The 27,674-nt window shown below is 36.2% G+C and overlaps 1 long non-coding RNA gene across 2 annotated transcripts in view; it reads left to right on the top strand.

Moving 5' to 3' along the window:
• Window positions 1-27,674, top strand: part of LOC125753452 (uncharacterized) — an 87,507-nt gene that overhangs the window by 38,689 nt on the left and 21,144 nt on the right. For both annotated transcript variants that reach the window (XR_007405341.1, XR_007405342.1), the window contains exon 2: window positions 24,508-24,643. This is a non-coding gene — a long non-coding RNA (uncharacterized LOC125753452). The remainder of the gene's footprint in view (window positions 1-24,507; window positions 24,644-27,674) is intronic.

Genomic DNA, 27,674 nt, shown 5'->3' with positions numbered 1-27,674 from the left:
AAAGTATTCATATGAATACTCCTACATCATGTGGGACTTTATAGGTCAAAAAAAATCAAAATTAGCCCTTTCATCCAAATTTCTTGTTCTTTCTAACTTCAAGATTGCATTAGCTTATCAATGACCAAGCCACTCTGACATATACTTAACTTTATAACTTGTCTGATCATTTCCTCTCAGAGACTACCCACACTAAAACAAGACCCTACAATCTGATCATTTTGCTATTCCAGTGGCCTTATGTTGGAGGTGTTAATCTTTCAGTCTCCCTATTTGGTGACTTTTCATTGCACTCAGAATAAAATCCACTGAAAGCCCAAAGGACTTTATTTGATTGAACATTCACTTCTCTTTTCCAACCTTCATATAACAATTAGTATCCTTGGTATCTCATAAACCTGCACTTTCCCTTGACAGTTCATCATCATTTTACTTAAAGAAACATGTGTAAAGTTATGTTTTATATTTGTCTCCTTCAGACTCACATTCATCTAAGAATGTAAGGAGTTTATCAACTTATGCAATCTTTATTCCCAGAATCTAGTATAATACCCAGCACATAGTAGGCAATGTGTATTTGTGAGAAAATAAATTAGTATCAAAAAAGCATCATTTTAAAAATGGGAAATAGTTTGGCTAAATATAGCTTATACTGAAAAAGCCAGAAATAATAGGGTTCAAACTCTGCCATGTAAACAGAAGATGAAGTACTCATTAATCATTCCTACAATTTTCAGAGGCCTTGATTCTTCCAAGAACACCATTAGTCATTGCTCCTGGAGCAGACCCTGTATCTCAGTATCTCACAAGAACAGTCCCTAGTACTCATCATTTAACATTAACGTTTTAAACTAACCCATCTCACTTTATTTTTTTATTTTTTTTCCCCATCTCACTTTATTAATGAGAGTGAGCACCCTGACACAAACAGCTGGAAGAGCTGCTTAAAAATGAAACGTAATTTTTATTCATTTAATATTTTAAAGGGAAAAATGGCAGAAAAGTAAATGGAAATACACAGGAACAGAAAGTATATTGGTGGTGCTTGCCAATGGAAAAAGAAATGAGTATTGATTTATTTATTTCTCCCTAGGTATGTGAAACAGAAATGCCAGAGCTAAAACTCCCCTAAGCCTGCATAGTCAGTCCTCCACCACAGAACTTTCTGTATCCAACTTCACTGCTTACTAATTAAGGATGTAATGACATACTTGTGCCTCATTTTGCTCATTTGTAAAAGTGGGATAATACTAATATTACCTATTCATATATAATGAAATAGTGCACTTAAACTATTTATGTCAGTGGTTAGTTAGTGCCTCTCTCTCTTTCTTTCAAATGAATAAATAAAGTCTTTTTGAAAAAATGGGGCTCCTGAGTGGCTCAGTTGGTTAAGCATCCACCTTTGGTTCAGGTCATGAATAAATTCTCCAATTTTATTTATTCAATTCTCAAATGAATAAATAAAATCTTTTTTTAAAAATGACAGTGGTTAGCACATGGCAATGAATCAATAACTTCTCTTATTATTATTAATATATAATATTTGTGGTTGGAGATTTGATAAATTTCCTTGGCATCAAATTCCAGCACCAGTCACCAGTTCTATCAGTTTTTTTGACCAGTTAAACCTAAAAGTTTTTATCTACAATTCACACTCATCTGAACCATTTACAAAGCTATCATTTAGTCCCATTTACACCAGTCACTACCCTTTTGTTCATTGAGAAGATCTTGGCTCGTTAGGCTGTCCAATTACCTGGCCTTTAGCCCCAGTGCACATTTTGCATCTTGGTTTTATAGGGTACTATTTCAACACCTCACTTTTGCAACTCATCATGCAAAGAGAGATGATCAGCTGATACACATAATAAGGACAACAAATATTTCTACTCTTCTACTGTTTTTGTAGACAATGCAATTGATCCACATTCCAAGTCACTATGGGATATAATTTCTATATTGAACATCTTATATCATAGTCATTTCCATCTTTGCTTCTTTGCCATTTTTTCTCAACAACATGGACATCTGGCTGGTATCTAACAGAATTAAGGAATTTTTCCCTCTGTTAAGAGAACCTCTGAAACAGCCTCCAGCACAGGAAGAGCCAAGTACCAAAAATATCTAGAAGAAATGACATCTGCCTCTCCTAACATGTATGTATTGCTCATCTATGACAGAAATCACAGCCCCACCCACTCTGAAGAGTGTTTTCTGGTCCTATCTGAACAAAAGGGCTGGCAACAACTCCTGGAAGCTGTGAAGCCCCGCAATACTTAAGAAGCAGGTGGACAGAGCTGATCCTCTATAGAATAGAAAGCCAGCCCCAAGCATGGAACATTCCTGTGTTATGCACATACAGGGGGGTTAAATCTTAGCCAAGGTTGAGGGTAGCTCCTGGCCCCTTCCAACCAGAGAGCCTCTTATGGAAACAGAGTAGCCTGAAGTGGCCCCTTTTCATCCCACCCAAGCAAGGGAGCTGAGACATAGCCCCATCCACTATGGATACTTCTATTCAGGGCTGGGGACAACTCCTAGAAGCTGTGTAGTCCAGTGGCACTTAAGTGAAATAAATAAGTGATGGGGATGAAAATTAAAGCATAGGGAATATAGTCAATAATACTATAATAACTTTGTATGGTGACAGACGGTCACTACACTTGTAGTGAGCATTGTGTGACATATAGAATTATCCAATCACTATGTTATGCATCTGACTCTAATACAACATTGTATAATAACTAAAATAACAAAAAAAAGTTTTAAAGAATTAAACCAAAACAATAAAGGGAACAAAAGATATTTTCCTACTTTCTTATATTAATCTTTGAAAGACACTTATGGCAATTATTAATTTGTTATTTAATAATTACTTAATAATCAATAACCAATTCTCTTCAAATTAAATAGAGCTAAATTCTTATATAATTTTAATTTAAAAACAAATACATACTAAAAATGTTTTCTTTTGGACTTCTAAATTTCTTTATGACCCCTTTTTTAACTTCAATAAAGTAAGACATATATATAACTTGGAGTCAAATGGTTTCATAAGGCCTGTGGGGTGGGAAGGGAGCTTGTCTTTCCCCATTTCTTGCCCCACATAAGCAGGTATTTTTCAACTCTCTGTGATGATTCTACTGCTAAACGTCTGGCATATTTTTGTCTTTCTGTTTTAGATATTTTTCTATTGATTTACAAATAATTAATTGACAATTGTGCAATTTTGAAGAGAGATTTTACCTAACATAATAATTAGAATTTAAGTTTTCTTTTAGAAAGTTTACACACAGGTTCCCATTGCACAATTGAGTGATATGGTATAGTTTAATAATTTTCTCTCCATTTGATATTTAATTCCAACTTAGCATAGAGATGGAATTATTTAAAGTAGAAATTAAAATATAATCCTAATTTAGGAAGCCAGGCAGAAAGAGGACATTAACTTTCTCACAGAAGGATTTTCAACCCTAGAGTGATAATTCCTTTTGGAGTCTTGCAAAATGGGCATTTGCCACAAGAACAGGGTTCAATAGAGCTGGAAGATTTACTAATGTGTCCTTGAGAACTAACACCAGTGTGCCAGCTGGCTGGGGAATGTGACTTCTGGTGTCTTGCTGGAAAACAAAAGCAAAAATAAGTAAAAATACAATCTATTTTTAAATGATACTTTTAACATATCTGATTCAAAATGCTTACGAAATTTAAGGTTTGTCAGCAGGAAGACTATAGAAGGTGATGAGTCATTTCAAATATGGCAATTCTTCCTCATTGACAACAGAATGAAAGCCATCCAAAACTGTGAGGCAGGTGACCTGCCTTGACACCTAAAGCATGAATGGCCTGCAGAGAAGATATGAGTGATGATGAAGATGACAAGCACTGACATCACAAGGCTTGTCAAAGGTCAGGAAAACCAGCCAAGAAGCTGTCACTTAAATAGGCATCAGATGGCAGGTTTTGAGCTCCATCATTTTTAAAGCTTAAAAAACTTTTTAGGTAGGAGGATGTTTTGCTTCCTAAATTTTAAAGAAAGTTAAAACTCCTATCACTATTGGTATCTAAAGACATTTTTTTCAACTTATTAAATAACAGTGAAAATACACAATGCCATAGGTGATAACAGTAGTGGCATTAAACAAGAACCATGGAAACACTTTTCCCAGCGTGAATACATGAACTGTCGTAAGCTTCTGTGCTTTGCAAGTTCAGTTTGTCTACCTAGAGTCCTCCTCTTTCTCCCCACAGCAACTTCCTATTTTGTCAGTGGCCAGTGAAGTACATTTAAGAACCAGGTCCAGTAGTCTCCTCTCCTTTGGGTTATCTAGAAGCTAATTCACCTCTGCCCAGCTGGCAGAAACTGTTCTACACCTCCTTCAGGCCATACAGCCTGCATGCTGCCCAAGAACTTGCCTGTGTTTCCATTCCCTAGCTGTCCTTGTTCATCCTTCTCCCAAGATCATTGTCTTAGTTGAACAAGCTCTTCCCACATCTCTATGAATTTCTCTGAGAACCTCTTGATTGTAGCTAGAGAGGACCTAACCCAGGCATCTGATATAGGAGGCTCAGTGGGATATTCCTGTTATATTCTGAGTTGAGAGAACCACCAAAGGCCATGTTATCCACTTCATTGTAGGAACTACTTAGAAGTGTCTAGTTCAAAGGCTATGTCCTAACACCAACCAGGACTGTACCCTCAGCACAAGACATTTTAAGAAGGTATCTACGAGAGAGAAGCTGCCCTTTTGAGTAGTGTAAAGTTCTTAAAAAGATTATTCCCATCATCTCATCCCAACCATCCCATGGTGGTAGAAATGGAGGGGGTCTTCTTTCCCTTCCCAAAGCAAAATAAGAGGAGTCCAGGAGCATTACTCATAACACAACTAGAAATATACTGTACAATTTTATTTTCTTAATTTGGGTTCTCCTAGAAAGAAAATCTTGAGATAAGAATTCAAATACAGAAGTCATTTATTTTAGAAGTACAGGAAGTATTGGGTAAGAGAGAGGGGGAGAAAGAAAGGGAAGGGAGAGTAACAAGAGGTTAATCCTCCTAGGGAAATTCAGAGTCAGAGTCAAACATATACCTGAGAGTTTTCCCTGAGGGGCAAGGGAGCTGGGGTATGTATACACCAACTCTAGTCAGGAATTTGCTAAGGCTACTTGGAGAAGGGTGATAGTGTTATTATCCTGACACTGGAGCCTTCCTCAGGGGACACAGAAGTCACAAAGTTGACTCTGAGGCAAGAGAGAAGGCCCTCGGGTAGTTGATTAGAGTCCTACTAAAGGTCTTACCCAGTAACTGAGCAGGAGTCCACGTCTCCTATATTCTAGTAGTGCTTCAACTACACCAATTAAGCATTTTTAACTTTTCCATATCCATTGATTTCTTTATTTCATTTAACTTCCTTCTACATACGGAATAACATTTCAGTTGGAGAGGAAACTGAGTATTACATTCATGAGTTTTTAAGGAGTCAGAGCTAGCGGCAGTTTAACTTAATATCCAAGACTCCTAATTCTCAAATCAGTTCTCTTTAGAACTATGAACCTCCTGGGCCCTTCCTTGACATTTAATCTTTAAAATTCTTCAGAGCCCGTGGACATTCTGACCACATTAACATCAATATACTGCTATTGCCTTGAATATGATGATATGGATTCTTTGTCAAACTGATGTTCACTTGATGATATCTCTACTAAAACAATACACCCATACAATCTCAGACATGTTAGGATGAATTGGGGGATCCACCTACTCAGATGAGTTGTATACTAAGTTTCTTCAAAGTATGCAGGCAGGACCAACAAGATGCATAACACTTTCAGAATGGGTTTTAGAGCCCTCTTTGGAAATATAAAAGGTAATAAACTTTTTTTTTCTATGATCCCAGATATTCCAATAGTGGGAAGAAATACCATCATGAAACAGTTGGAAAAATACTGTCTAAATTCAGAGCCATGCAAGAGTGAGCACTTTAGGTGAGCTTTCTCTTGATCAGGCATTTTCTTATATTCCTGAAAAGGGGAATTCAGAGATGTGAAAAATGGAGGGAGAGGCCCAGAACATAACCCTGCTGTAGTCAGCAAAAATTTCCCTTATGAATAAAAGTTTTCCTGTGTAAGAAGTCAGCACAGAAGCTTTGGGTGAATGATATCTTCATTTCTTCCCCTTCTAGTGTCTTGGTTTTTATTTTCTATTCTTGGCTTTTTGGTGTTTTCTACCTTAGGGAGTAGAAGGGCTCACATTGGCTTTCTGGCTGTAAACATTTGATTTCTTTTTTGGTATTCCACTTAAGCCAATATAATGATGATTGATAGTTATTTAGTAAGAATAGAACTCAAGAGAATGATTCATGGGTGGCTATGTATTTTCAAGAGCTTCAATCATGATGCATCTGAGGAAAGACAAGTACCACAGAGAGCTATGAGGCACATATATTAATGTACAAAGCTTTTGCTTAATTTCTAGAAAGGAAATAAAACAATTTTTAGAAAATGGTTATTATATCTATCAGAGATTTTTCTTAAAACTTTAGAACATAATCTGAACCTCTACATAAGAATCAGAAGAATGTGAATGTTCCTATCCTTCAAAGTTGAAGTTGTTTTTTGTGGTTTGATTCAGAATAATCTCCTAACGAAGAATGCCTGGAGAGTGGCAGTTACAGAGCATGAATAGCTACAAAGCATGAGTTCTTTGGGGAACAACATGGTACATCATTTATCCAACAAATATTGTTGATAGGCACAAGGGATATAAAGGTAAAAACCTCATAGTCTTTGACGTCATGGAGCTGAGTTCATATGTGGAAGGCAGTTAACTGAATAAAAAAGTATAATGTAACATAAGTACAAATTAGGGTGCTGGGAATAGAGGAGGCATAGTCAACCCAGTCTTGGGGATTTAGGGCAGGCTAACAGTTCGCGTTGGGGGACATGGAGAAGATAAAAGAATACATCAGGCGAAAACACTGCTGCAGAGGCAAAAGAAAGTACAGCACTTTGGGAAACCATGGCTAGTTCCATTGAACTGCATGGCAATGGGCAAGGGCTGTAAATTAATGACAAATGGAGCTAGTCAGGCAGGGCCTTGTAGGTCATGTTAAAGAGTTGGAAATTTATCTAAATATAATAATTACTTAAGAAGGCTTAAAAAAGAAAGTATTGTAATCTCGTGTATTTTTGAAAGGTTGCCCCAGCTGTACCATGGAGACTATTCTTAGAAAATGCAAGACAAAAAAAGAAAAAAAGGAAAAAAAAGAAAACGTAAGACCTATAAGGCAGGAAGATTCATAAAGATCCTCTGGCAATAACTCAGTCAAAGGGCAGTGGTGGCCTGAACTACAGTAGTGATAGTAAGTACAGTGAGAAATAGATTTGAGAGATATTTAAGAAGTAGACTTTGTAGGCCCTGGTGATGGTTCAGATGCCAGTAGAAAGGGCAAGGAATAATCAGAATTTCTGGCTTGGACAACTGAATAGGTGCTGTGCCATGTACTGAAGACTGAAAACTGAGAAAAAGAAGTGGTTATTATGTGTTTTAGCCACTCCTTAGAAATTGGTATTTTTATAATAACATTTATAATTATTTTTTAAATTACCTCAAGGTCCTTTACTTTGCCACCAATCACATGTAATATACATTTTACAGGTTAAAAATTCAGGGCTTAAAGAAATTAAATGACTCGTCCGTGATCACATACATCATAAATGGCAACATCAGGACTGCAGCAAGATCTTATGTTTCTAACACCATTGCTTACTGCACTCTGCCTCTGTTCCCTGGAAGCTGCATTAACTCTTAAGAACCACAGGGATACTATCTTTAGCAATATTATCAGTGATTACTAAATGATGTTCTGATGACCTGAAAGAGATGATACTGCCTTCCGAGCTATTCAATCCGCTCATCCTGCGAGGCAATTTCAGTCTCCCAGAGCTTTATGTCTTTACAGCGATCTTATTTTTAAAAAGAACAACCTTGAAATAGTTTTCCTACCTTTCCCCTTAAAAGTATTCCACAACTATGTTAGAAATAGATATTTGCTTCAAAAGGAATAAACATTCAGAAATAGGTCCTCATCAGATAATGAAATCATCATATTCTTATGATATGTACGTGGCAAAAAATATCATGGAGTCTATTTTCTGGCTATAGGTAGATTATTTACCATGGCTATCTTAAAGTATTATTTGATTTTCTACGATTATTTTCCCTATGTTACTGTCTAGCTTCGTAGAGATTTTCTGAGACAAGTATTCACTAACAAAAAGTGCTCTGTTGTTACAAATAAAATAAAACGCAATTTTCTGAAGTTTTTAAAAACACTACTACTACTACTACTAAGTAATGAAAGAATCTTCTCAATCTTAATTCTCTTCCATACATGTTTATTAAAATTAAAGACCTGCTACAAATTATCTATACCAAAATCTAGCGTAAGAAGATTCTGGAATGATGAAGACAACATCAAGTCATGAATAGTAACATAAAAACAGATAGAAGAACCATACTAAATAAGTCATGGAAAACATTAGGTGACAGACTATACTCATGGACCTCAAAATACAAAGCAGATGAAGACAAACTATAGCCACAAGAGTTTATGGTATTAGCACGTGAGCAAGGGAGAGCAGAGGAAAGAAACAGGGAATCTGATGGATCTAAGAATAAGAAAATCCCAAAAGAGCCAAGAGCTAATCATTGGAAAGCACATCAAGCTGATTTGGAAACAAGAGCTAAAATCTGGAGAGATTTTGCTCAATTCAATATTGGATAAATAAAAGGATTCCACGAGGGGGACTAAAAGGGCGGAGAATTTTAGCCCCTAGAGCCTGGGTACTCTTGAAACGAACTTGCCATGGCTCTTTTTTAGGAGAGGGCCCACACTGAAGAGAAACTTCTGGAAGTAGAATCAAAATCAAGCATGGTATGTGAAACAGAGATAAAGGAAATAAAAGGTCTAGGTAAAAGTGGGGAAGAGGAAGAGAGCCAGGAAATCTCAGAAAGTGAGTCGTCATCTTTTAGAATACTATGCAATAATGAATGAAGTGAGAGAGTGTTGGAAAGGAGAAAAGCTATTTGAGCAAAGATCCCTTCAAAAATCACAGGGAGACAAATTTCACAAATTTCACATTAAAATGTGAATGATGAGGGCATCTGGGCGGCTCAGTCAGTTAAGCATCTGCCTTTGGTTCAAGTCATAATCCTAGGGTTCTAGGATGGAGTCCCCCTCAGGCTTCCCGCTTCTCCCTTTCCTTCTGCCTGCTGCTCTCCCTGCTTGTGCTTTCTCTGTTTCTGTCATATAAATGAATAAAGTCTTTTAAAAAAATAAAAATAAATAAAGATGAGCCTGTCCAACCATACAGTGAAGAAGCTATCACAAACTTCTAAGGTTATGTCAAAAGGACTCAGGAGCCACCCAGGTGGCTCAGTGGTTGAGCATCTACCTTTGGCTCAGGTCGTGATCCTGGGGTCCTGGCACGGAGTCCTACATCTGGTTCCCCACAGAGAGCCTGCTTCTCCCACTGCCTGTGTCTCTGCCTCTCTCTCTGTGTCTCTCAATGAATAAATATATAAATTCTTAAAAAAAAGAAAAAAAGAAAAAAGGACTCAGGAGCTTACTTGATCATTGAGAATTGAGCATCTTCTAACATCACAAAAAATACATAAGCTGACATTACATTTTACATTTCAAGTAAAATTTTTAAAGAAGCAAGACTACACTATACTCTCTAAGGAATTCACACTAGGGTAAGAAAACTATAAAGAAAAGAAGGAAGTGGTTATTTTAGGAATTGGGATAAATATTTTTAAAGTCTCTTTTAATTTCCAGTTTTTTCACTTTATGTCCCCCCAGCTCCCACTTACATCTTATGTAGTGAAAGACTCAGGACATTTGACTAGTGAAGTCGTGGTAACTTTTGAGGTTGAGGGACTGCATACTTGGAGGAACCTCTGGGGAAGGTGACAAAATTCTATTCCTTGACTTGCTGCTGATTACGTGGTGTTAACCTTAAATATATCAATAAATTATCCATCTGTTTGTGAAGAGTTTCCATAACTGCATTTTACTTTTAAATAAAATGGTTTTGTAAAAATCCACTATAACATGTTACTGATGTAGGAGGAAATAATATATTTTGTTATTTCAAGTATTTAAATAACTCATAATTAAACCATGATTCATATGACCCGTAGAGACCTCTGTGATTAAGTTTTGAGATAATTCATTATCTGACATTTGAGGGCCACATTAATGAGCAAGAACTTCCCCCAGTGGTGACTGCCTGCTTTCTGTTGACATTCCTACAACCTGGTATGTAGTAAATAGTCAATAATATTCACTGAAATAATAATGGCTGCTTTTCAAATTGCACATTTGGTTTTGAATTTTAAATCATCTTGAAATAGACACTTGTTCATTTGCCAGCCTCCATAAGAACAGAATTATGGTAGCAGAAATCTAGTTCATTCTTCAAAAGCTCATCATTAATCTGGGGACAATTCTAACATTTGAAAAATAAGTATTAGTATTGTTTTCTTCCATGAAAATTTTCATAAAAACAACACTAATTTGTTTTAACATTTTAATCCCTTAAAAATATAAATAAGGAAGTAAAAAGGAATGGTAGGTAGTATTATATAAATATAATGCCCATGACACTAGACATTTAAAAACAATTTTTTTTTAGTTGGAGAATTGGCAGTATGATAGGAGTAATATTCCATTTATCACCAGGAAAATGCACAAGATTTTATAAAGTAGAAAAATGATAACCAATATGAAACTTCCAAAAAAGTGATGTGTACTTATGGTAAGCTTGATATTAAAACCTTAGAATCTATTTCAGGTATAGATTTATTTTTAATTACGACCTGAGATCATCCTAGTAACTTTCATCATAGTTATTGAACCATTTTATACACTTTTGTCTCTACTTTGTTCCTTCTCTTTAGAACTCTGATCTCATTTTTAAAAGTGCAAAATCTATCTTACTTCCTGAATATGACAATTACATTAGATCTTTTTTAAAGGAGAGCTATTCTGAGCTGTTGCATTTACTTTTCAAAATCATTACCTTTGTCATGGACAGAGTAACCTCAGAATAGTCTAAGTCTCTAAAAAGTAATTGTCCTTGATTTTTTTTTTCCTTGAGAATTCAAAGCCATTTTTATCCAAAACCCTTTTAGATAATAACTCCCTGATCAATTCTAATTTGCTGTTTCTGGCATTATTTGTTTCTGAGATTTGACAAATTTATACCATCTCCCATCTCTCCTAGAAACAGCTTGGCAAATTCTATTATATATATATATATATATATATATATATATATATATATATATAATGTTTAAGTTTATAATCACAAGCTTTTCTATTCCTGAGTGCTAATTTGGCCAGGCAAGATTTTTTTTTGTACCCTTATGTTTGTGACCACAGAATATCATCCCAGCAGAACTCAGTAAATACTGGTCTATTCAGAATAGACAATAAAATTGCTAAGTTGGTAATTATTTTTATAAAGTTAAAGCTATTAATTTTACTTACCCATGAAAACTTCAGGTAAATCTGAAACTTAGGAACACATAAACGGTACATGTAGAAAATATATTTATTTTGTTTTAATACTTAGCATCATATAAACACAGGTAATAGAAGGGGGTCAATTCTATACAGCACTAGAACATATCCAATGGAAAAAATAACTCAGAAATTCTAGTTTCCCTATACAAATGTTCATAATGATCAGAGAGGCACTGGCCTACAGCCAACATTCACTTAACAAGAGTTTTTAGTAGAATGGCACCCCTAACAATAACAGAAAAAGAGCATTTTTGAGATGCTAAGACACAGGGCTACTTTTGGAGGGCCTGCACAAATGTCTGACCAAGGAGGAAAGAATGCTAAAATTCATCCCATGCTCTAACTGCCCAGCCCCATACCATGGCTTGGGACTGCTTACCTCAGTGTGTCTTTTGATAGATAAGTCATGTCTCCAAATGGCAGCATCCTCAAAGGGGGGTCTGTTCCTACTGCCACAAAGGAAATGCACTAGAACTACTGAATTAAAATATACAGAGTGGGCCCCCATCACTGTTTTAAATTTAAACTCAATTAGCCAACGTACAGTACATCTTTAGTTTCAGATATAGAGTTCAGTAATTCATCATTGCATGTAAAACCCAGTGTTCATCATATCACGTGCCCTTCTTAATACCCATCCCCCAGTTACTGCATCACCCCATCCATCTCTCCTCAGCAACCTTCAGTCTGTTTCTTATTGTCAAGAGTCTCTCATGGTTTGTCTCCCTCTCTGATTGCTTCAGTCCCTTCAGTAGTTCAGCTGGTAGAGTGGAGGACTGTGGCTGACCCTCCCATCACTTTTTATTTTTAAATTCTGATGAGAGCACCTGGGTGGCTCAGTCAGGTAAGCAACCAACTCTTGATTTCAGCTCAGATCATGATCTCAGGATCATTAGATCAAGCGCCGCACCGGGCTTCATGCTCAGCAAGGGGTCCGCTTGAGTTTCCCTCCTTCCCCTTCTGCCCCTCCTTTCTTTCTTTCTTTCTTTCTTTCTTTCTTTCTTTCTTTCTTTCTTTCTTTCTTTCTTTTTCTTTCTTTCTCTCTCTCTCAAATAAATAAATAAATAAATAAATAAATAAATAAATAAATAAAATCTTTTTAAAAAATCTCCTGATGATTCCTAAGGACTTCCCATAGCTAAGAGAAATTTTAGAAACAGCATCACCTCTCATACCACATCCTATCAACACATTGGAGTTAGTGTAGGGTGGATACATAAGTGAACGAATGAATATGCTCAGCTGAATCAGAAGTCTTGTGTTAAAGTGCTTTATCTCCATAATACACGGGTTAGATCTAGGCAGCACAAAATCAACCCAATGACAGTTTAAAATTTTAGTCACTCTACAATATGCTAGATATACATATTAAGCAGATAATTTGATTTTCCCTCAGTGGATTACATAACAAATTGGTCATTCTGACATTGTATAGGAACAACTTGAATCACAACTTACAGAAATTATAACACTAAGAATAATATAAGAGAGACAAAGAACAACACATGAATTTTGAATACTTTTAAGCAGAAAGACTTGGGGGAACATTTTACTTATATAGTCTCCAGACTGAGATTGCTGGCTCAAAGAAGATAGACAAGAAGGAAAAAAAAGAAAAAAGTTAAGGCTTAGCTGATTTAATAAACTATGTCAAAATTAAGTAAGATTTATGCTTCAATATTATTTAAAAGCATAAATGGATTTCTCAAGGGAACCATGAACAATGACCGTAGTTAGGCTTATGTATAAACAGATCCTACAAATGGTGGTAAAACAAGAGTCCTTGACAAGGTAACAAACATGGAAAAATCAATGGTTTACAGATGCTTTTAAAAATTCCATTTCCTTCAGGTATATCTGTATTACATTAATCATTACTTTTCTTCTTCAAGCTACAGTTTTTCAACTATATGTCATAGGATTATGTGTGAAAGACAAACAAAAAGTGCCTAACAGTACACAGTACAGAGTAAACACAAAGTAAATACTAATACTGGGGCATTGTCTGAGTAATTTGCAATTGCTACTCCATAACAGCATCGGTCTCTGGAATACTGAGAGGAAAGTCAACAGGAAACATCAGAGGCAGAGATGATGCAAATGTGCATGGAGGGCTAGGCATGGAAACTTTGGAAGTGGACAGTCAAGAAAAGAGGGCCTGATTTTAATGTCAAATTTTCAGTTGTAAGCTTACAAACCACCCTAAAATATTCACTTGCTTCTCACTCCCTTAAACTATAATTTCTTTTAGTGTATTTAAAAACATTTTTTAATTCTCTCTAATCTACTTCTCTCTCTAGTTTATTTACTGTAGCATCCCTCCCTCTACAAATCCATCCGCCTTGTGGAAACCTCCTACCCACTGACTTTAAGGAACATTAACTCCTTTATATTCTCACTTCCCTCTTTATCCAGTATTGGGAACCCTTCCCTGGTATCACTCTTATATTAATCATTCATTTCCCTTGTTCCTCTCTCTCTCCACCCATCTCTTTTGGAAAATCCTAATTCTGTTTAATTCAACTCTTTACTCACTCTGCAGTGCTGTGAGAGTGAGTAAAAATTTGGGTACTGCTCTGTTCTGTGCAGTTGAGCAGAGCAGGAGAAAAAGACACACCATTGTGGTCTCCCTTGAAGTCTGAAAATACAAGTGGGTATTGAGCACTGGCCTGCAATCTTAGCTGCATTCTCCTAGTAAATGAACGTTCTTCTCTTGGAAAACTAATTCACACCTTCTTTCCTATACTCAAATTTCTATTATCTCCTCCCTCCTTTCCCACTCTCTCTCGATGACCTTGACATCTATATCACTCAGAAAATTAGAAGCAATAGCACTAAAACCTCTCCAGTGCCAAATATGTTCAACTCCCTGCTTCTGTATCTACATACTCTGCCTGCCTTCATGTTGCAATAGTATTCCTAACCTTGTCTGTGTGCCTATGCACGTGTGTTTGTGTGTGTACATGTATGCACCATGAGGCCTTTCAGGTCTAGTGAAGCCTAGGGATTCTTTTCAGAGTAATGTTCTCAAATGCATAAAACACAATGCTTAGGAATACAAAGGAAACAAATTATATTAAAGTTCAGCTATCAAAATGTTAAAAAGCCTATGGTACAGCAATACATGTGTTTCCTCATTAATGCATTATACAAAGATGATCTAGCAGGTAGTCTAATAACAACCATATAATAATATTGTGAGGAGAAAAATATTTAAGATATTTCCGACAGTTGTTTTGCGATTTGAAAATAGCTATATTGGTAGCCAATTCTGATTTGTTGATTCATTACTGAAGGAAACATTAAATTTCAGCTAGAGATCAATAAAAATAAAGATGTAGTTTTTTTGCCCATTTGAGTTCATAAACTTCCTGAATTCTTATTATTGGGCTTCTTGAAAATTGGTGGATATCAGATTTTAAATCCCAGACAAAGCCAACTATTTCACTTTTACAAAAATTGACTAATATATTGGGTGAAAAGGAAATTTCAAGGGATTAAATAAAATCTGACCTTAGTGAAGCTAAACCTTAGAAATCAATAATAAAAAAACAACTCACAAATATCTCTATATTTGGAAATTAAGAAATACTAAATGACCCATGTGTTAAATAATGAATTAAAGTAAAAATTAGAAAAGTTTAAGTCTAAATTATAATAAAATTATAACAAAAGATGAAATAACCAAATTTTTGTGATATAGACAAGGAAGTGTTAAAGGACATTTATAGCTTTTAAATTTAAATGTATAAATCGGAAAGGAAGGGCTGAAAATTAATGAACTGACTATCCATCTCATGAAGTAAGAAAAACAAAATAAAGTAAAAAAAATAGAAGAACGATAAGAGCAGAAATTAATAAAATAAACAAATATACATTTAGAGGGAAACAACAAAGCCACAGACTGGTTTTTTGAAAAGACCAACCTTTGGTAAAACTCTTGGAAGAATAATCAAGAAAAACAAAAGACAACACATATCACCCAAGGAACATCACTATAGATCCTATAAACATTGAAAATATATATGAGCATGTTATAAGCAACTCTATACTGATAAAATAGTGAATAAGTAAGTGGTATGGACATGATTCTAATAAAGAACATTGACCAATATGAACAAAGAAGATACAAAAACATGATTAGTCTTGTAATTATTAAAGAAATTAAATCCATAATTTAAAATCTCTTAAAGAAACTCTAGACCAAGATGGCTTCCCTGGTAAATTTTTCCAAGCACTTAAGGAAGAGTTGTCCTCAATCTTATAAAAGCCCTTAGAATATAAGGGGAAAGTGAGAACTATTTAACTTGTTTTGTTAAGCTACCATAATCTTCATATCAAAATCTGACAAGGAAATCACAAAGAAAGAAAATTAAGTCCAACCCCACCCATACACATAGACACAAAAATCCTAAACAAGACATCACCGAATCATATTCAATAAATACAAAATAAAATATAATAGTCGAGATAATAATAAAGTTTGTGTTAACACTTAAAAGTAGCATAATTCACCACATTAACAAAATGAAGAGAAAAAAATGTGATCTCAGTAGATGCAGAAAAAAAGTTTCATAAAATTTGACATCTATTTTAATAATTTAAAAATAGCAAACTAAGACCTCCTTTAGTATGATTTTTTAAATGGATAACAAAGATATCTACAAATATAAAATTTATCTAAGTTAATGAATATAAAATATTCATTAAAACATTTTTTTTCAGCGTACCAGCAGCAATAATTTAGAAAATAACTTCTATAAAATACTATTGCTCAAAATAGCATGAACTCATATCAAACCGGCACCTTTGTTCCCATTTTCTGGGCAAGGGGAAGCCTAAAGCACCCAAAGAGAAGTGAGTAGGAGTAGATGGAGGTGGAGTAGGGATGGCATTTAAGGCAGAAGTGCAAGGGAGGTTGGAGCTCTTTGATAAGAAAGTGCCACAGACTGTCTAACCAAATATAAGAAAGGATTGTAGGTGCTGCAGGATGGTAGGAGCTATGGTAGTGCTTCTACTGACAGTTTATGTTACATTTTAAATACTTGAAATAAAAATTAATTCAAGTTTAGAAAATCAGTTTGCAGGATCAGAATCATACACAGCTGCATATTCTACAAAATCTCCCAGATCAAAAGAAGCATTTTTTAAAACAAATGTCAGGTTTATTTAGCTACAACAAAGACACGGTAAAATTGATTCCTTCTTTTGTATCTGAGTTTTGACAAACATGTTCAGTCATGTAACCAGGACCACAACCAAGTAGAAACTATGGCTTCACCCTCAAAATTCTCTTATGCCACTATGTGGTCAACTTTTCTCCCTCCTCCCTAGACTTTGGCAAGGATTATTATGTCTCATAATTTTGTCTTTTTACAGAGTGTCACATGCCTCTTTGCTTCCAGAAATATTTTTTAAAAGAGTACAGGTATTGGGGCACCTAGGTGGCTCAGTTGGTTAGGCGTCCAACTCTTGATTTCAGCTCAGGTCATGATCTCAGCATTGTGAGAGCAAGCTGAAGCCCACACTGGGCATGGAGTCTGCTTAAGATTCTCCTTCTCTGTTTCCCTCTCCCCTTACCCCATCTTGTACAAGTGTGTGTACAGGCTCTCTCTATATATGAAAAAAAAAAAAGGTTTTAAAGAATATAGGTATTTCTTTTTTTGAATATAGGTATTTCTGAAATACTATGAAATTTTCTCGCTACAATAGGATTTTGCTATAGAAATTTCGTATAACTTCATATTCTGAGCAAAATTTTAAGTAAAAATCCTATGCACAGTACAGCCATGTATAATAAAACAGACAAAAATACTAAATACAGATGAAAATACAAGAGTCCCCCTTATCTGTGGAGAGTATGTTCCAAGTGGATGCCTGAAACTCCAGATAATACCAAACCGTATATATATATATATATATATATATATATATATACTGTTTTTTCCTATGCATGCATACCTATGATAAAGTCTAATTTATGAATTACACGTAATGAGAGATGAACGGCAATAACTACTGATAAAATAGAACAATTATAATAATATAGTAATAAAAGTTATGTGAATGTGGTCTTTCTCTCAAAATATCTTATTACTCTGTACTCACCCTTCTTGTGATGATGTGAGATGATAAAATGTCGATGTGATGAGATGAAGAGAGGTGAATAATGCAGGCAGTGTGACGTAGCCTTGGGTTACTACTGACCTTCTGACAATTCGATTCATCAGAAGGAGGATCATCTGCTTCCAGATCATGGTTGGCTGCTAGTAACTGAAACTGTGGAAAGCAAAACCACAGATAAGTGGAGACTACTGTATATGAAAATAAGTTTAAGAGCATGCATATCATCTCTTTTATGTGCCAGATACTCTGCTAAATACTTTAACATGTATTAAACCATTTCATCCCCAACTATTTTTTAAAGATTTATTTATTATGTTTTAAAAAGATTTTATTTATTTATTCACAAGAGACACACAGAGAAAGGCAGAGACACAGGCAGAGGGAGAAGCAGGCTCCCTGTGGGGAGCCTAATGTGGGGCTCGAACCCGGGACTCTGGGATCACGACCTGAGCCAAAGGCAGATGCTCAACCACTGAGCCACGCAGGTGCCTCATATTTATGTATTTTAGAGAGAGAGAGAGTGAGCATGGGCTGGGGGGAGGAGAAGAGGAAGAGAGAGAGAGAATCCCAAGTGGACTCCCTGCTGGGCACAGAGCCCAACACATGGCTCAACCTCAGGACCCTGAGATTATGACCTGAGCTGAAATCAGGAGTTGGTTGTTTCACTAACTGGGCCACCCAGACGCCCCCATCCCCAACTATTATAAGTATTTTTACACATAATAACTCGTTTAATCCAACAATGCTATAAGGAGACTATTATAAACCATATTTTATGGATGGGGAAATTAGGGCTCAGACAAAGAAATCTGCCCAAGGCAAATTTACCAAATGGCTGGTAAGTGGCAGAACCACTTGGCAGACAAGTTGGTTCTATATCTAGTCTCTAAAACAAAACCAAACAAAACAAAAACTGGAAAAAAAAAGAGAATATATAAAGTTCAACCAAAGTAGATTGGATCATAACACCCTGGAGATTGAGGATGACCTAGAATATATACTAGGTATGTACATCTACGTAGATACACTAGAAACTAGATTAATCAAATCAGCACGCCGTATGTGAAAAGCAACTTGCAGGCATCACATTAAATTCCCTCGCTTTATCACTGGGGAAACTGAGGTCCAGAGAAAAAGAAAAATTTGCCCAGTGTTACTAGGACTAATTTATGGTTTACTTGACAATAAAAACACAGGAATTCTTTTCTACACTCTCAAAATCTCCTTAATCACTTTGAATTAGACACTCCATGCAAGTTGCCTGTCATGTACAGAGCCCTCTTCTGAAAATCCTTTAGTGTCTTCATTCTCACAGACCCCTTCTAAACAAAGTTAGATGAGATGCGTTACACGTAGGTGCTTATGGCTTATTCTGCATGACCTTGCAAGTCCAGAATCTTTGCATGACCAAAGGGGCCTGTCAGGTGTTTATTACGAGAGCTGTGCCCTATAGGGTTACTCTCTACTGAAGGGTGATGGGAATATCTTAGGGGACTTTAAATGAGAGAAACAGACTCAGCTGACAGGTACAAATGCAGAGGAAATGGAAAAAGCAGAAGTGTTGAGGCACTAGACTCTCTTGAGTAAGCCGAGGACTCAAGATAAAAGTAAGAACTGGTATCAGGATAAAATGAAATAAGACTATGGAAGCGAAGTTGAAGGAACCAAGTCACTAGTCCTAGACTGCCCTATGGTCAACATGGTGGCTTTTATCTTACTAGGCCAGGGTGCTTAAAGGGCAGACCCAGTCTAGCAGGATCAGAATCACTTGAGAACTGGTTAGAAGTGCAGACTCTCAGGGCCCACACAGATTTACTCAATCCAAAATGGGGTGGGGTCCAGCAACCTGTGTCTTCAGTAAGCACCCCGGATGCTTCCGCTGTACCATAAAGTTCAAGAACCACAGCACTAGGTCGGCCACTATACCCTGAATGGTAGTCCGAATGACATTCCATTTCCTTACTTTCCCTAAATCCTTTAAAATAAAATCCTGCATCCTAGAGTAACCCTGCAATTTTTGTTCCTTGCAGCGATCTAATTAACACTCAGCTTCGAGTGTTGGAGAACTGTATATAATTAATTTTAATGAATTGTTTGAGCTTTATTCAAATTTGCTACTCTTTTGCATATTAATTTCTTCTTTCATTCATTAATTAATTCAGTAAATATTTATTAACTGCTTGCCATGTGCTAGACAGTACATAGCAGTGAATGTACAAAAATTCTTGCCTTCATAGAACTTAGATTTTGGGGAGAAGAAAGAGAAAATAAACAGATAAATAAAACAAATAGATCAGATAAGCTATGGGAAAAAAATGAAGCAGCAGGGAAGGTGATAGGGTAGAGCAGGTTTTGTGATTTTTAGAAAGGGTGGACAGGAAGGCATCTCTAAGGTGACATTCCAGCAAACACCAGGCCAGCATGGCTGGGGCTAAACGGGTGATGAGAGGAGCGGTGGACAGAAAGCCAGGAAGACTAACAGGAGGCCAGGTGGTTTAAGAGTTTACAAGTGGTTATAAAGATTTGGGGTTCGTTCACTAGTTTTGTAAGGCATGGATATTTTATTTCTCCAGTCACATAAACTTCAGGGTTCCTTAGCTGATAGGAATGAACTGCCTCACTTGTTAACCAACATGTGCAGTATGTCTGTGCCATTTGGGAAGGCCAGATTGACCTGGCAGCTTTACGATCATAATTGCTGGCTAGCTCTGGAGAGAGTAACACCAACAGAGGGGTCTAGACCACTCTAAAAGGGAGAATCAAAAAATAAGTCTCTTCTGGTGGTCCAGAAATAGATGAAATCTGTACAGCATTTTGAATAAAGTGACTCTTTCTGAGGCGAAAATGACTTCCCAGAGAAAACCATTCTCTTTGGGGTGGTTCATCATTAGGCTGGAAGGATGCATGTGGTACTTTCTGAAACCTTCTGTTGCCCAGGACATAGAGAGTTATGTGAAAATGTTCAGCTTGACACATCTCTAAGACCTAAATCCATTTGAACAGATGTACCTAGAGACAAGAATGATTGTAAACAGCACATTCCTTCATTGTACACGTTCCATACATTGGGGGGTCAGCAATGAACACAACAGACAGCAGTCCCAGCCATGTGGATCTCACGCTATAGGACAGGGATGCAGAAAACAACACGTAAATCAGAAGCAGGCAAATTCCAGATGATCATGAGTGGTATGAAAAGGGAAACAGAGCAAAGAGTGACTTGTGGAGGCTGTGGATTTCTACCTTAGATAAACTTGTCACGGAAGCCCTTTCTGAAGAGATGACATTTAAGTTAAAACCTAAAGGATGAGAACCCAGTCTTGCAAAGATCTAAGGGCCAAGAACAATTTGAATGGTTTCTGATCCACAATAATTCTAAACATTTATACTATGAGCTGTGGCTTTCCCTTCTGTTTCACCTACATTGATTTGGTTTTTTTTATCCTCACGATAATACTGTAGACAATCTACAGTTGATATTATGTGGCCTATTTTGCAGGTGAGAAACCAGGTTTCAGAGAGGTCTAAGGGCTTTCCAAAGTCAGGATCAGTAGATGGTCCTTGGCAGGCTTTCCTTCCTGACCCAGTTTGTTGCTACTGTGATTCCAGAGAAAATGAATATTCTCAAGCTGAGTAACACCAATGTCACATAGAGGATAGGAAACAAGAACAAAATTACATTTAGGTTTCAGTTATTTGTAAAAGATGAAAGATAGGCAATTCACCTGTAATTTCTAAGCTATAGTTTTTAATTGCTCTTTATTTTTCATTTAAGGGTTTTAGTTTTGGTAATCTAGGTTTGAGGGGTGATAGTTCTCTCTTAAACTGCCTTAATTTTGGGGTGCCCAGGTAGCTCAGTAGGTTAAGCAACTGCCTTGGGCTCAGGTCATGATCACAGGCTTCTGGGATAGAGCCCGACAACAGGCTCCTTGCTTAGAGGGGCGTATGCTTCTTCCTCTCCCTCTGCGTGTGCTCTCTCTCTCTCACTCTCTCGCAAATAAATAAATAAAATCTTAAAAAACTACCTTAATTCGCACTTCCTTCTAATTTAAACAATAGATACTTTAAATATAATGTACTGGATACTGAGAGATTTAATAAGATTTTAAAAAACAAAGATATAACCTACATAAAGTTCGGCTACATTTTGACCTTACATATTTTCCTTACATGTATGGATTTTCAGAATAAATCCATGTACAATTTCCAAATCTAGGGTTATCAGGGCAAGAATATATCTGATCAAATGAGATCATGAAATTTAAAAAAGTTTTGAAACATATCAACTACTATACTCTATCATTGAAGATGGTAAACCTTTCTTCAATTCCTAGAGGCCTATATCACAGGGAAGACTATTTTTCTGAGGATTCTCTTGTTCCCTGAGGATTCTGACATCAACAGTATAAATAACAAGAAGATTTTTTTCTATCTATTCTAGAAATGTGTAGTTCTCTTTGTCATTTTACAATGATAAATTTCAGGGAATAAATTTAAGAAATATCCTTGTCATCTTTTCATGAGATGAGAAATTCTTTCTTTGTCTCACAGAGTTTGGAGGACTACAATTGTAAGTTCAGCTACTACACACCGTAATTAAACGAGAAATATTTCTAAAATTTACCGAAACATAATATTTTGAAATTATAGGATACAATGTTATCTCATTTAACATTAAAGCTGATTTTAATCACTGATTTTAGCACAGTGATCTATATCAGTACATAATAATAGGCTGTTTGAAAGTCATAGCACACGGCAGGAAAACAGAAGGATAATGACAAACATTGGTAGTGTTAAAGTCAAACAGAAATGCAAGTTATGATAATAACAGTATTACATTAAAAGACAGTATGTGCCAGCAGCTGCAGTATATCAGGTGCCAGGCTAAGCACTTTGTTTACTTTATCTTATTTAGTCCTAACAACAATTCCATAACATAGAGACTTAGAGAATTACTGTATCAATTTTATATATGAAGAAAAAATGATTCGTAAAAGATTAAGCAACTTGCCCAAGACCACATATTTATTGAGTAGTAGAGCCAGCATACCATGCAGGGGAGCCTGGATCTGCAGCTGTCCCTATTGTAATTATAGAGTAATTCTGTTAAGCATATATGGCACATTTATATACTAGTGCAGCACTGGTATCCTACAAAACACTAGTGAAGGCGAATGGTATTCTTTATCAGAAAGATCCCATGGCCAAATTATCTTAAGAAACCCTGCATATCAAAATCCCTTCTTGCAGATTTATAGTGCACATTATTATATGGAGGCCCAAAGAATTCCTGCAACAAATAATTCTGTTTAACTAGAATTTTTCAAATGTGTGTGAGTATGTACGTACGTGTGTGTGCGCATTATAACACTTTGTGAATTTCTCATGATACATAGTTTAGGAAACACAACGCTCATATTTTTTTTTTTTACCAATATCCCAATACTTCAGGATAGGTATTAAAATCCAATTCAAAATTTGCCATTAAAAAAACAAAACTATGGAAATTTTTCAACAGTTTTTTGCCTATAGCTATCATCCCTAGTTCACCCATGTCCCATTTACCAGCATGCTAGACCTATGAATGTATAATACTCTCTAGGATGTCTGCAAAATTAGGAAGCATAGGACAAACTTACTGTTAAACAATGTTTGACTTTCTTTTCTTTTTTAAGATTTTGTTTATTTATTTATTCATGAGAGACACAGAGAGACAGAGACACAGGCAGAGGGAGAAGCAAACTCCATGCAGAGAGCTGGATGCAGGACTTCATCCTGGGTCTCCAGGATCACGCCCTGGGCTGAATGAAGGCGGTGCTAAACCGCTGAGCCACCTGGACTGCCCCAATGTTTGATTTTCAAATATCATGTTCAACATATTTCCAGATGGGATACTTCTGAAATTAAAGATATGAGTCTAATTGTTCATCTAGCACTTACAGACTTTTGGATTCCCTATGTTACTATTGTGTATCAGATTACTCTAACCTGAGAATTACTGCTAATGAGGAAAATGTGGAAAAAGATAGATTTATCAAAGCAAAACTTCCTCCAGTATGTAAAATGAGTTGCTATTTGTATTAGAGAGCTACCCATTACAGAAAGTAGTCAAGAAAATGTTGACCCTCCTTGTTACGCATGATATGGATATATTTACATCCTTCATCATCCCATACCTAATGTCAGAGCACATCTTTGTACCCAATTCCCTTCCTCTCCAATGCATCCACTCTGTATCTGCCAGGAGTATCTTGTATAGAATATCACTTCAATTATAGACTTTCAGGCTCCGTGTTAGCAAATCAATATCTCTAAAAGTGAACTCTATGGAGTATAAACTCCTCAAAATGCACTTGCTATTTCAACAGAGAAAAAGATTCCAGTCAAGAAAGTTAGAATTATCCTGGATTAAATAAAGTCAAACTCGTCCCTTTACTGTCAAGTCTGTTAATTATGAATCTATGAGAGGAGGACATATTGTGCAGTTTCTGAAATTTGTTTGACAATGGAGACCAGTTATCAAAGAGCATCTCATAGTCCCAGCATTCTTTAGAAGTCATTTGAAAAACGGCTTACTTGAAATAAGAAAAGCAAGTTCTTGTGCCTGGTTTCAAGGTCATTATTGTTTGGCTGCATTCTCTTTTGTTCAGCCTTATTTCCCAACACTCTCCTTAATAAGTCCTTCATTAAACCTCCCTCTTTACTCTATCCCATGTGTGCTACACTTATTACTGCTTTATTCATTTACTAAATATTTATTGAACATCTTTTATATATTATGCAGCATGAAACACAATCCCTGCCTTCCAGTGAGAAAGGAAACAGGCAGGATTTGTGCATAAAAATGAGTGCTCTGCTGTTGGTGGGAATACAAACTGGTATAGCCACTCTGGAAAACAGGATGGAGTTTCCTCAAAAAGGTAAGAATAGAACTACTCTATGACCTGGCAATTGTATTACTAGATATTTAAGGAGACACAAAAGTGGAGATTCAAAGGGGCACATGCATCCCAATGTTTATAGCAGCACTATCAATAATAGCCAAATTATGGAAAGAGTCCAAATGTCTGTCAACTGATGAATGGATAAGGAAGATGTGGTATATGTATACAATGGAATATTATTTGGAAGCCATCAAAAAGAATGAAATCTTGCCATTTTCAACAACATGGATGGAACTAGAAGGTATTATGCTAATTGAATTATAAGTCAATCGGAGAAAGAGAAATATATAATTCACTCATATATGGAATTTAAGAAACAAAACATAAAGAGTAAGGGAAGGAAAATAATATAAAAACAGAGAGGGAAGCAAACCATAAAAGACTATAACAAAGAAAACACACAGAGGGTTGTTGGAGGGCAGGTGGGTAGGGGGTTGGGCTAAATGGGTGATTAAAGAAGGCACTTGCTGGGATGAGCACTGGATGTTATATGTAAATGATGAATCACTAAATTCTACTCCTGAAACCAATACTACACTATATGTTAACTAACTTGAATTTAAATTTAAAAAAGGGGGCTCTGATGGAAGGAAATAGTGGGTTCTACAGCAAGCATAGGCAAACATCTAGCCCAACCTTGAGAAAGCTTCTCAAAAGAAGTATCATCAGAAATAAAGAAAGATGAGTGAGTGAGCAAGGTGGGGATAACAGGAAACATTGCAGGAAAAAGGCATATGCAAAGAAATGAGAAAGACTATGTTGAATTGGGTACCATCAAATTGATCATGTGGCAGTAATGTACTCTATGTGGGCAAAGTACACAGCAATAGGTTGAAGGCAAATTTTGCTGGCCCTAGCATACCTTCCTAGAGGATTTAGATTTTATCCAATTATATAGGCAAGAGATTGGCAAACCCTTTTCTGTAAAGTGTAAGAGTAAAAATTTTAAGTTTTGTGGGCCATATGGTCTCTCAACTATTCAATGCCATCACTGGAGTACAAAAGCAGTCATAGACAAGGGGTAAACAATGGATGTTCCTGTGTTCCAATAAAACTTTATTAAACAGCAAATGGTAGGCTAGATTTGATGGATGGGCTGTAGTTTGCCTCACCCCCATCCCCTCTATACTGAACTTTGTTTCTCAAAGTTTTATTTGAGGTCCAGCAGCAGCAGCAGCAGGAAACTTGTCAGACTCCACTGTATACCCACTGAATCTGAATCATTTAATTTAATGTGCTTATTTAAGTTTGAGAAGCACAACTGGTAAACATTGAATGGTTTTAAGAATACAAATGATATAATCAGCTTTGTTCTAGCTGTAATGTGAATCTTTGGTTTGGTCAATGTGAATATTCCCCATCCAATATTTTCCATACCTGCAAATCATCTATTGTTCAAACCCCAGTGTGAATCTATACCTTCTATAAAACCAGGGGCAGCCAACCTGAAATGATCACTTCCTTCTCTGATATCTTAGAGCACAAAAACACATTTTACCACTTAAGTGTTTCTGTGAATTTTCATAGGTCATTTTCATAGGTCATAATCTGCTCAGGAATAAGAACTATATCCACCCGTGCATTTCCTACAAAATCTAACAATAAAATTTATGGAGTTAAAAAATGCATTCCAAAAGAATGTGCTAGTTTAGTAATTGGTGTTGATAATTTAGACTAGGGCCACAGAGATGTTAAGTATAGCACTGGTATTGCCTTGGGGGCATGGTTTCATATTTCACAGAAACCTCCTATTATTGGGCTGGGAAATTCTCTAAAAAGTACACCTCTAAGCCATGAGTACTCTAAGCTGCAAGATGGCTGGGTCAGAGGAATTGTAAGATTCAGAACAAACTCATCAAAAGTTTTGGCGGGAGAAAATCAACTTGGAACAAGGGCATTATTTTTGGATATTTCTTTAACTCTTAAAAGTCTGATCTTCAGAAATAGCAATCAAAACTTTGTTTCACTATAAAAAAAAAAGGCCTGTACAATTCCAAATCAAGGCTCTAAAGTGTGGCTGCATTCACTTGAGGCATTTATGGAATTTGTTATAATCTTACAACTATCAATCGAAGGTATCCAGCATTTCAGGGTCATCTCATTTTCTCTTATTTGGTGAAGGGGTGTTGGTGGCTAAGGTGACCCTGAAACCCTCATTCACAACCCTGGTTCATGCTACATAAAAAGGAATGTGAACTTTAAGTTCTTCAGGAAAATCCCTTAGGGTACCTGCTAACTCCTTGTATCTGGACAGATAAACTTACCTTCTAGAATAATTTACCAGAACCAAGATTCTGGGGGCCAGGACTAGGGATGAAGTAGAATAGTGCCAGTCTATAGGCTGTAGAACACAAAACCCAAGAGAAAGAACTGAAAGAGAGATTATCTAAGGGTAAAACCAGAATCAGAATGACTATCCTGTCCAGTACAAAAAATCTGGATAGTTACAGAAGAACGTAGAACGACATAGCAGAGTAAACACATGACCAAAGAGTGGAAAGCAGAGCCAGGAGTGATTCCCAGAGGTATGGGAATTCAACTACAGGACTTAATGGGGTGCCAGAAATCTTTCTTGTGGAAGAGAAGCTATTACAGATGTGCAGCATTTTGGAACAATAGGAGTTTGGTCTAAGTTGAATGTAGTTCATCTAGTTCTATAGAGTAGAAGATGGAGAAGATGCTCTATTTAACCCAATAGTTGCCTCCATATGATTATCAAAATATTTTTAAAAATTTTTTCATGAGTGGTTTTGGGAAGATTTAGATTCATTAACTTTTAAAAGGAAACAGCTTTTTTATTTATTTATTTATTTTTTAGGAAACAGCTTTAAAATCCCTTTTCTGGCCAACTAAGACCTTCCTCATGCTCATCTAGAATGAGGATTGCCACATAGAGAAGTTCCATCAGAATTAAGATCTGGCAGCCCCAGTTCAATTTAATGACTAAATATTATAAGGTTTTCTTCAAAGAAATGCCATTAGGGAGGCATTAGAAAAGCAATGGTTT

This window comes from Canis lupus, chromosome 23 (genome assembly GCF_003254725.2).
Source record: "Canis lupus dingo isolate Sandy chromosome 23, ASM325472v2, whole genome shotgun sequence".
Lineage (NCBI taxonomy): Eukaryota > Metazoa > Chordata > Mammalia > Carnivora > Canidae > Canis > Canis lupus.
This window is presented reverse-complemented; position numbering and strand designations above follow the sequence as displayed.